Source organism: Galeopterus variegatus, unplaced genomic scaffold, assembly GCF_000696425.1.
Source record: "Galeopterus variegatus unplaced genomic scaffold, G_variegatus-3.0.2 Scaffold11895, whole genome shotgun sequence".
In the NCBI taxonomy this organism is placed as follows: Eukaryota; Metazoa; Chordata; class Mammalia; order Dermoptera; family Cynocephalidae; genus Galeopterus; species Galeopterus variegatus.
Window position 1 is genome coordinate 34,460 of NW_007738006.1, and position 12,273 is coordinate 46,732.

Here is a 12,273-nt window from a genome sequence, read left to right on the forward strand (position 1 = left end):
CCAAGTCTCATAGTCTCTCATTATACCCTCTAGGAAATGGATAAATTAATGAAGGTACTTATTACAAAACCCTAGATACTTAAGAGAAATTCTGAATACAGACAAGCCTCATATATGAATTTCCATTTGACATATTTAGATATATTCCTATACCCTAGGGAACTCTTGCTGAACATGGAGTAATGTAGGTATGGGGTGTTTCAGCAGAGATAGGGTTTACGAAGAACAACTTAGTCCTCTGTGCCTATGTGTGCCACAGTAGACATACAGAAATTCTAGCTTATCTGTAGTGGGAGACACAAATTGTTGAGAACCAATGTACAGGAAGAGAAATCATAAACAGAAGTCATGGGAAGACCCATAATCATAAGCAGCTCATGCAGGCACACATCCTAAGAGTTGGTGGGACCATTTAAGCCAGTAGCAAATGTAGCAGAGACAGAACTTGATATCTGTACTAGGTAAGGTTCTCCAGAGAAACAGGACCAATAGGATATATAGAGAGAAATCTAAGAGAGGATTCTTTATGGAAATTGGCTCATGTGATTATGGATGAAGACCCATAGTATGCTGTCTACAAGTTGGAGAAACAGGAAGGACTGCAGTGTAGTTCAGTCCAAGTCCAAAGGCCTGAGAACCAGGGGACACGATGGGGTAACTCCCAGTCAGAGGCAAAAGGCCTGAGAAGTGTGGTGGGGAGATGGGGGGCATACTGGTGTAAGTCCCAGAGTCCAAAGGCCCTGAGAACTAGGAGCTCCGGTATCTGAGGGCAGAATAAGACGGATGTCCCAGCTCAAAAAGGAGAAAATCCACCCTTCCCCTGCCTTTCTGTTCTGCTTAAGCCCTTAACAGATTGAATGATGCCTGCCCACTGTGGTGAGGACAGACCTTCTTTACTCAGTCTACTGATTCAAATACTAATCTCTTCCAGAAACACCCAGTATTAGTCCATTTTTGTTGCTTACAGTATCTGAGGCTGGGAAGTCCAAAGTCCAGGGAACACAGCTGGTGAAGGCATTGGTGGTGACAGGAGTCTCACATGGCAGAAGATGGTGGAGCAGAGAAAATAGAGTAACCTCCTTATTCACTCTCCTTTTAAAGCTCTCAGAACCACACTCCTGATCACCATTTTTAATCCATTCACTATGGCGTGATCCTACAATCTAATCACTTCTTCAAGGCTCCACCTTTCAATTACCATAATAGGATTTCCCACCCTTTTACCAGTCACAGTGGTGGCTAAGTTTCTAATACATAAAACTTGGGGGCCACAATTGAAGCTTCAGTGAGTTTTGGGGGGACATAATTCGATCCACTACACACCCTCACGGACACACCTAGAAATAATGTTTTCCAGCTATCTACCAGTCACGTTGCATCTTCAACAAATAATTAAGTCCCTTGGGGGGACCAAAGAGGAAGGGAGCCAACAATTCCATATATATGTTGTGAGCTAATCAAATGCCCCCAAATACTTTTTTTTCACTTAAGGTGGCAGTGATAATAGTTACCATTAGTAACTATGAACTGGGCTAAGCATTTTGCATTCGTAATCTCACTTGATTTCCACAACATCCCAGTGAAGTGGGTATTACTAATTATTTATTAAAATATTTAAGCAACTGAATAATATCCTAACTTACAAAACATTGTTGAACATTTTGTTGTTGTTTTTAAAATATTTTCTTTTATAGCAATTTCACTTGTAATTACAGATCTAGATAACTCTATATCAATATGCCAATTTTACTTATGAATACAGAGTTATGTACACATACACAAAAACCATTACTAAATATATTTTACCATAGGAATGCAAGGATTGTTTGACAGTAATTATTAGATTAAAGGACAAAAGATAAATCATGCTATTAATATATGCTGAAATACACTGTATAAGAATCAACATTCAATCTTGATTTCAAAACACTTTAGGAGCTAGTGATTGGAAAACTCTTTCTAAATTTTATAAGAAAATGCTAGAAGCTTATAGCATCCATATTTATCAGCAACTACTTCAAAGCATCCCCCATAGCCAGCACTGTGATAAGGATGTTCTGGAGGCCACCCTAGGCTTTAAGAAAAGAAAATAAAGATGCAAGCATATTTAAAAGGAAGAACAAAAACTCATTACTAATCCAGGAGGGAGTGATTGGGATTAAAGCATTCTAATATCTCTATATATTTGAGGCGCAGGGCTGTTAAGACACTAAATAACTTTAGACTTTGTCAAGCATGCAAAATAAAATTTTCAAGCACAGGCAGGCAGGAGAACATGCCCAGGGTCCTAGGCAAGGATCCAAGGGCAGTACCCCCAACCAAAAGCAGGTAGACCAGAAAAAGAAGAGGCCATCTCTCTCCTCAAAGCCCACTCCAGAATAATAGAAGAAGCAACTGCTCTACCAGATGGCCAGGCATCAACATAGAGATACTAGAAATATGAAAATCCAATAATATACACCACCACCAAAAGAACAGAATAATTCTCAAATACCAGACCCTATAGAGCAAGAAACCCTTGAAATGACTGAAAAGTAATTCCAAGCAACAATCTTAAGGAAATTCACTGAGATATGAGAAGACTCAGTTAGAAAACATAATTAAATGAGAAAAAAAATCCAGGATGTGAAGAAGGAAATTTACAAAAAGATCAATACCTTAAAAAAGAATGTAGCAGAACTCATGGAACTGAAAGGTTCACTCAACAAAATAAAAAACACAACCAATAACCTAAGCAGCAGGCTAGAACAAGCAGAAAAAGGGATTTCTGATCTTGAAGACAGTCTTTTCAAAATAACCCACATGGACAAAAAAAGGAAAAAAAAATTTTTTTAAATGAAGGAAATTTGGGAGAGCTAGAAGACAACCTTAAGCACACAAACATTTGAATCATGGCTGTTCCAGAAGGGGAGGAGAAAGGAAAAGGTATGGAAAACCTATTTGAAAAAATAATAACATAAAACTTTCCAGGTATAGGGAGAGACATGAACCTTCAGATCCAGGAGGCTCAAAGATCCCCAAACAGATTCAACAAAAAAGATCCTCTCCAAGTACACATTATAGTCAAACTGGGAAAGCTCAAAGACAAAGAGAGAATCTTAACAAAAGCAAAAGAAAAGAGTCAAGTTACCTTTAAGGGAGCCCCTATCAGAATAACAGCAGACTTCTTAACAGAAACTCTACAAGCCAGAAGAAAAAGAGAGGATATATTCAAAATACTAAAAACAAAACAAAACAAAACTGCCAGCTAAGAATACTATACCCAGGAAGGCTATCCTTATGAAGGAGAAATAGTGTTATTTTCCAGACAAACAAAAAACGTAGGAGTTCACCACCACACGACCAGCCCTGCAAAAAATCCTCAAGGAAGTCCTGCATCTAGAGTCCAAAAAATGATAACCACTACCTGAATACACAAAAAAGAACAAAACCCACAGATAGAACAAAAATGCAAATGAGAAAGAGAGAGAAACTAATTATAACTACCACAAAAAACAATAACAATGTAATAATGCCCCTCCTTTATTTCCGATTTTAGCAATTTTGGTTTTCTCTTTTTTTCCTTGGTTAATTTAGGTGAAGCCTTGCAAATTTTGTTGATCTTTTTAAAGAATCTTTAATACAAAAAGAGATGATAGAATAAACTTAATATGTTCCTTAAAAAAAATTACATTGTTTAGATCAGAATGTACAAAACAGCTATTTAGAATTAAAATTTGAACAATATTAAAAAATTTTTTCAAGCACAGCCACTAAAGAATAGAAATAAAATGTATAAATTTTAAATCTATACAGAAAAATTTAAAATAAGGAAAAATAGCATATAAAGAACCCCCAAAATAATACATCCCCCCCAAAATGCAAAAATTAAGGGGAAAAAAAAAGCATAGAAAAGGAAGGACAAACATAAAGCACAAAGTCAGATGGTAGAAACATATGCAAATCCATCAATAATTAATCATTATGAATAGAAGGAACTCATAAGGTAGGATGCAGAGGTTGTCAGATTGGATTTTTTAAAATACCAGACATTCCTAAAACATAAGGCCATGGAATTACTGAAAGTAAAAGGGTGGTAATATATATGGCAACAAAATACTAATGGAAATCAGAGCTGATAAATTAATCTTAGATAAAATAGATACAATAAAAACAAAACATTATCTGTGATTTTAAAAAAGAGTCATTACACAGCAAGGAGATATAACAATTCTAAACATGAAAGCATATTTTTAAAAAATCAAAATATAAATCAAAAATTGACAAAACTACAGGGATAAATTGATAAATCCACAATTTGACAGAATATTTCACTGCATCTTGCTCAAATATTAATAGATGTATAATGTTTATAATTATAATATACTGAAGATATAGAAGATTTGAGTTACATAATTCAAATTATGTAATGATTTAACACATTTGAAGTTTTGATTTAATGACATGTATAGAATTCAGCATCCAAAAATTAGAAAGAATTCATACTACCAAGGTACAATGAACACTTGTAAAAATTGAGCACATACTACATCATTCTCAAAACATTTCAAAGAATTGATTTAATATAGGCCATGTTCTCAAACAATAATGCAATTAAGTCAGAAATCAATAGCAAAAGGTAGCAAATGCCTAGCTCCCATTCTCTGTGCAGCTGCAGTCTTTAAGTTAAGCCACATATAATGAAAAATCCTGACAACAGGGTCCAGCATGCCAGCCACATCCTTGGATTGGCAACTCCATCAAGACCCTCATTTATCTCCAGAGATCGCAGTCTTTCTGCTAATATTTCAAAGAGCTCGACTAAGGGTCAAAAGAGATGGAAATACAAGAGAAAAGTTATGGGGCAAAGAAGATGGATCCAAAAGTTCCACAGTTGCCCTAATAGATGTTTCAGAAGGAAAACAGAAAGAAAAAAGAAAAGAAAAGAACAGAGTGAAAAAATAATCAAATTGTAAAAGAAAAAAGCTGAAAAGAGTCAAGCAGGATGAATAAAAACGGACACACTCTTCAGCAAATTGCTAATAGTTATTGGGCAGTTAATGCTTTCAGAAAGTGTTTTAAGCGCTTCACAGTTACTACTTTATTTAATCCACACAACAACCTTATAAGAGCAGTACCACATAGCTGAGAAAACAAAGTAGTTGGCCACAAAAAAAAAGTCACAAAGAAATCAAATAATTTGACCAAGGAAACCATTAGGTGGTAAAGATTAAAACCTATGCAGTCTTAAATCAAGGATGAATTTACCATACATTTAAAAATAAATGCTAATAAGAATGGAACAGTCAAAATATTTATAAGTCAAAGCAATTCTCAAAGAAAAATATGTAAGCTTACATGCATTTATGAGAAAACAAGATTGAAATTTTAGAAGTAAACTAGTGGGCTGGCTGGTTAGCTCAGTTGGTTAGGCTACAGCCTCATAACACCAAGGTCATGAGTTCAGGTCCCCATACCCACCAGCCACCCCCCACAAAAAAGGAAACTATTAATTCAGAAGTTAGAAAAGCCACAAAATGAATTAATGAAGAAAAAAGTAAATAGAAGCAAGATAAAAATGTCTAATCAGAGATAATGTAGGCCAGAAGATATTGGAGCAGTATATTCAAAATAAGAAAAGGGGAAAAAACAGTCAGCCAAGAATTCTATATGCAGTAAAACTGTTTTTCAAAGATAAAAGTGAAATAAACACATTTTCAAATAAAAACTGAGAACATTCATCATCAGCATGCCTGCAATGCAAGAAAGGCTAAAGGAAGTTTTTCAGGCTGAATGAAAATGACACCAGATGAAAGTGGATCTACAGGAAGGCATGAAGACCATGAATATATACGCATACACATGTGTACACATACATATAATATTTTTTAAATTTATTGTCTTAATTTCATTAAATAACATATGACTGTTTAAACAAAAAAAGATCACACTGTATTACTGGGTTTATGATGTATGTAGATGTAAGACGTATGACAGCAATAACGGTAGGGACATAAAGAAGGGAAAATGGAAAGATACTGTTGCAAGGTTGCTATATTACCTGAAATCATTTAATGCAAACTGAAAAAAGGTTCAGATCAGTAAAGATGCATAATGTAATCGCTAGAGCAACCACTAAAAAATAATTCAAAGGCAGAAAACTAATATGTCGCTTGATAAATGAAAATGGAACACTGAAAAACATTTGATTAATACAAATGAATGCAGAAAAAACCCACTTTTTTCTATTTTGAAAAATATTTACTTAGTTTGAATAAATTAATCGCAAATAAAAATTAAGCTACAATATATAGCCTGAATAGAAATGACTAGAACAAATACAACACAGAACTTGATTTCCTTGCATGAGTCACAAAATATGTAACAATCTAGAAAATTTCAAAATCAATTATATTTCTTTGAAAAAGGGGTAACAGCAGTTACAGATACAACATAACTGAACTTATAATACAAGTTTCCTGACATGCACTTCCTCAGTGAACCCAAATGATAATTTTTAATAACAAGGAAATTTTGACAAAGAAAAATAAAAATGATTCACCGCTTTTAAGCAACAAGTTTTGTTCTTTAAAAACCAAAAGAAAATTCAGAACAGTATTGTAATAGGATAAATTAAAGCTATGCTACCACATACAAAAATTTGCTAGTCAATTAAGTATTTATTATACAACTTTTCAAATTAAAGGAAAACTAATCAAACCTTTAAAAACGATCCATCTAATCTAAAAGTGTGTTATTTCTACAAGTGTCAAAGCAGGATTTAACGTAGTCCAATGATGTATACTTCTCTGGTGCTGAATTTTAAAAGAAGGGTCGGAGTGGGGAGAGAAGAGAAACAAAATTTCTTGCTCTGAAAGCAAAGACATACTGAAATTAGAGAATGAACAGACCATGCAAGTGCATCCCTCCACTCTGCTGTCATTGGTACTCATCTGCCAACCAAACATTTACTTGAGTCACACTGTGGCAACTCTCCTTAGGATTCAAGTCCACGCTAAGGCTAGATTTTTTAAAGGGAGCACTGTTGTAATTTAACCCTTTATATCGCTAGATTTCCTAATATCTACGTGAGGCCAAATATAGAATAATTAATTAAGTACTTCTTTTTCTAAAAGCAAATCAAGTCTCTCTCCTTTCTTGTTAATTTATGCTTTTTCTCATGGGAATGATTTTTTTCTAGAAACAGGGAACAGATGAGCCACAGTTTATAACCAAAAAAAAAAAAAACAACTTGCCAACTGTTGCTGATATTAAAAACAGATTAGTTATCATGGGAGAAAAACAGATAATCTAGATTAAACTGCATATACAAAGGAGCATGTAAAATGTTTCTTAGCATTATATTTTTGATATAGTACTACACTCGAGAGAATCATTAAGGAAAATAATCTTTCCTGATTATCTTCAGTGTGGTTAAAAACAAACACCTCTGGGGCCGGCCCGGTGGCACACTGCTACAGTGCGCCGCTTGGGAGCGCGGCGGCACTTCCGCCGAGGGTTCGGATCCCACATACAGACCGGTTCCCGCTCACTGGCTGAGCGAGGTGCGGGCGCAGCACCGAGGGTTGCGATCCCGTTGCCGGTCCAGTCCGGTACGGGCGCGACACTGAGGGTTGCGATCCATTGCCGGACACGAAAAAAGACAAAAAGGAAAAAAAAAAAAAACCACCTCTTATACAATGATAATTAATATGAAATTGGTTTACAAAGTATTCTGATTTACCAAATTCCATATTTAGATGGAGGTGGGGAGGGGCTCTTTTGTCCTTCTTCCTAACTTTGCAAATCCTCATGCTATGTGCTCATGAAACTACCATTCACACCAAGTGTGTGACACTACCATTACCATGCTGCTCTATCAAGAACATTCTAAGATAATTTCTATAATAAAGATAAATATTAAAAAGTTAATATGCATGTTTCTGTATACAACTTTTGAACACTGAGGATGGGTGATTCAAAAACACTAAAATGAACGCATCAAATTAGGCTATGTCTTTTTCTCCTCAAAATATATTTTCAGAAGTCTTCCGGTCAAGATGGAGGAATAGATGGTCCCCAGAGTCACTCTCTCCCACAAATCAACCACTTTACAACTACAAAAAAGCAACGACAGCCAAGCTGGGGCTGCTGGAGCTCAAGGGAAGAGGAGGAGAGACCTACAGAGTTCATGAAGGCAGGAGAAGCCATGATGACAGAAAGAAAAAAGCGCTCAAACCATTTTGAATCTCAGCCACTTCCCGGCTGGAGCTGCTGAGCACACGGAGCAGGAGCCAGCAAAAACTGCAGCTGTGCCATTGTATGAAGTTGCTTGGAGGTAGCAGTGGAGAAGAGGGCCTTGGTGGCCCCAGGCCAGCAAGACCACTAATAGGATTCCCATGAACCCACATAGGAGTGAGGGGCCACAACAACTGAAAAAAAGAAGCCACTCAGAGGCTGGTGAGTCATCGCAAGGGACTGGAGCACTGCCCAGTGGGAAGTGTTTGGAGCGTCGGCAGTGGGGGAGACAGGCCCACTGGGGAAACATTGGGGCACAGCAGGGACAGCTGATCTGCCCCCAATCAGCACAGGACCACTCAGAGGAGACTGGTCAGGAATATAGAATTGCATGGGGTGCAGTTTGATGTAAAGACTCAGGCCCAGACCAGAGTGTCTACACAACTCAGGTGCACCGGATCTCATGAGATCTGGAAGTACTTATAAAGTCAACCATTAAAACCTGAGCTGCACAAAAAGCCTTCCCCAGGGAATCAGCAGCAAAGCACCAGTTTAGCTGAACCACAGAGCTCAAGTACTGGTCCCCACAGGATTTTCCCCCATTTTAGAAGTAAGCAATGGACAACAAATTAGTTCCAGTGCAGAGTTTAAATGGTGGGAACAGCAAATAATCCAACACAGAACTGAAAGAAAAAATAAAGTACCCACAACCAGAGACATAGTTTGATATTAACTAGTAATATCAAACCAAAGAACACCTATAACATCTAGAAGGACTGGAAGTCCCCTGGGCTACCAGGCCAGAAAGGGGGGAGGGCTGGGGGTCTCAGCCATGCCCCGCAACACCCACACCAGTCCTGAGGGTGGGGGCTGAGGCCCTTGGCCATGACCCCCCCAACAATGTGCAACCAGCCCAGTGACAACCACTGAGCCAATGCAGGAAGCACCCAGGGCTCTCCCAAGCTGGGGTGGTGGGAAGTCAAAGGCATCAGCCATGCCCACCCTGACATCTGCACTCAGCCCAGCAATGATCAAGCCACCACTGCAAGCCCCCTAGTCTCCCCTGTGGAAATGAGGGGGGTGCCACAAGCCTCAATCCCACCCCTCCTCCTTCCTCCTTCTTCCATCCTGTTTCCTTCCCCTTTCTCCTCTCTCCCTCCCTCCCAACTGCTCCACAACAACACAGAATGTAAAAAAATAATATTAATTTTAAAAAGTGTTTTTTTTGTTTGTTTGTTTTTTCAAAACTCAGAGTTCAGAAGTCTGGTACTTTCAGAAATTCCTTTGCTTGAGTTTCCCAGATTTTTGCTCAAAACTTGTTACTATTTATTATAAATGTTTTTTAAAAAACTTCTTCATCTTAATGCAAATGACTAGAGCAGAAAAACTGTGATGTGGACTACAGGTTGGAAAACCCAACTCACTTGGCTTATGAATTTAATATACAGTCCTGGAGAACAACTGTCTGTTAGTCTAGAGATCCTGGGAAAGTAAGTCTGATGCAAACTTGCTCACCAGCCAACTGATGTGCACAAAAGGGCCAGGTTGCATGAAAATTATGAGTACCATGAAGAAGCAGAATCTGGGACCAATAGGCAGTTGTCTTTGCTGAACACACATGCCCACACACATGCCCACACGGGCTAAATGCATGGGCTGGAGGGGGGGCGTCCACATAAGATCCAGCCTCACATCCAAGCTACAGAGGGACATAGGGAGCAACAGACCTACAAGATCTTTTCCGTCACATTCTTCTTTATTTCCCCAGTGTTTTAGTCCGTTTGTGTTGCTATAACAGAAATACCTGAGACTGAGCAATTTATAAGGAAAAGAGGTTTATTTGGCTTACGATTCTGGGACAGCTGCATCTGGCACGGGCCTCAGGCTGCTTCTACTCACGGAGGAAAGTGGCAGGCAGCCAGTGGGTACAAGCAGATCACATGGTGAGAGGAAGCAAGGGAGAGAGAGAGAAGGTGCCAGGGTCTTTTTAAGCAATGAGCTAACGGAGCGAGAACTCACTCATTAATCCTCCCTCCCCCAGGGAGAGCATTAATCCACTCATGAGGGATCCGCCCCCATGACTCAATCAGTTTCCAACACTGCCACACTGGGGATCAAATTTCCACATGAGTTTTGGAGGGGACAACACATCCAAACTCCATCACCCAGTTATGATAGCCATGCACATGGCCACAGTTTAGATATACCCATGGTTATTTTTCATCTGCAACATCTTTCCTCTTCATACGAGGAAATGCTCCTGTGTGGAACCCTACAGGGCACTGAGGTCGCACTGCATTGACTAAAGGCTTCCAAATGCTTCCTGGTGGGAGTATCAGAGAGGCCTTCTGCAGTACACCACAGCCTTGTTGTACCACAGAGGTCAATTAACGAGCCATCTTATAACTGGTTTCAATTTCCACCATTTTCCCTCTCTGCTCAGCTGAACTGGTTTCACCCAGGGTGAATATATTCCACACGCTATTTCTCTCCATATTCCAGGCTAAGAGTCTTCTGTGAACCCATTTCATGGATGCATCACAAGCACGCCATCAGTGGTCAAGGCATCCATCTGTCCTTGTCTTCCACTTGGCAGCATTCTCCCCAAGAAAGATATTTTCTGATGAGTCAAATCCTGCAGCATAAATTCGTGCTGTAAAAGGGGAATTCTATTTGCATATGATTCTACAGGCAAATCTTGACATAGTGCTTTGCAGTGATTGCATATCAGAATTATTTTGACTTCCAGGAACTGTGGCAGTTAACTACAAAATCAGTGGGACTTTCAGTCGACCAACCACTCTGAAACATATCAGTGTTGCTGTCATGAGTATATTCAACCACCACTGTCTGAGTATCCGAAATAAAGTATCTGATATGCTATGCTGGTCCTTGCTGCTCATTGCCTTTGCAGCCTGAAGAGGACAAGCAATGTGCTGGACTTCACCCCATTTGCCTTAGGTCTTTTAAACAAAGCAAACCTACTTTTCCTCCTTCCTCTACCGCCATTTGGGAGAGACCTTAAGACAAGTTCACCATATTTTACTGGTGCTTTGGATGGATGATTTTCTTGATCAGGAGAAAACATGAGATTTCTTTCCCAAATCTTTGTTCACTGGTCAGGAGCCTTGGGACACCTTTTGCATTATTTCCGGACAATCGCTGGTGGCCGGAGCCCAACAGGGCCCCCGAGACCCGGCGAGGTGGTGAAGTGTGGGCGCTGGGAGCCCGGGCAGACAGTTCCGCTGCCGCCGTCCTCCCCGGCCGGGCTCCCCAAGCCAGGCAAGGGGAGGTTGACCGCGGAGCCGAGCGCTGAGGTGCCGGGAGCGGAGGGAGAGGCACGGGTCCCGCTTTGTACCGATCGCGCTGCGCGGACGCTGCCGCTGCCTGCCGCTGCCGCTGCCTGCCTCTGCCGCTGCCTGCCGCTGCTGCCGCTGCCTGCCGCTGCCGCTGCCTGCCTCTGCCGCTGCCTGCCGCTGCTGCCGCTGCCTGCCGCTGCCGCTGCCTGCCTCTGCCGCTGCCTGCCGCTGCTGCCGCTGCCTGCCGCTGCCGCTGCCTGCCTCTGCCGCTGCCTGCCGCTGCTGCCGCTGCCTGCCGCTGCCGCTGCCTGCCTCTGCCGCTGCCTGCCGCTGCTGCCGCTGCCTGCCGCTGCCGCTGCCTGCCTCTGCCGCTGCCTGCCGCTGCTGCCGCTGCCTGCCGCTGCCGCTGCCTGCCTCTGCCGCTGCCTGCCGCTGCTGCCGCTGCCTGCCGCTGCCGCTGCCTGCCTCTGCCGCTGCCTGCCGCTGCTGCCTGTCGCTGCCGCTGCCGCTGCTGCTAGAGGTGGCGGCGGAGTCCCCAACGGTCCTTCCGCCTCATACCGCCTCCGGGTCCCTGGCAGACCTAAATCCAACCATATAAATAATTACATTAAATATTACTGAATTAACCACTCCAATCAAAGACAGAGATTGATAGACTGGATTTATTTATTTATTTATTTATTATTTATTTATTTTTGCCTGCCCTACCTTTTGTATCCTGATATTTTGTTATTATCCTCATTTTTATTTATTTATT

General features: G+C 40.6%; 1 pseudogene; it reads right to left on the minus strand.

Moving 5' to 3' along the window:
- Positions 1-9,685: 9,685 nt before the first annotated feature.
- On the minus strand, positions 9,686-11,260 carry LOC103610852 (annotated as a pseudogene).
- Positions 11,261-12,273: the final 1,013 nt, after the last annotated feature.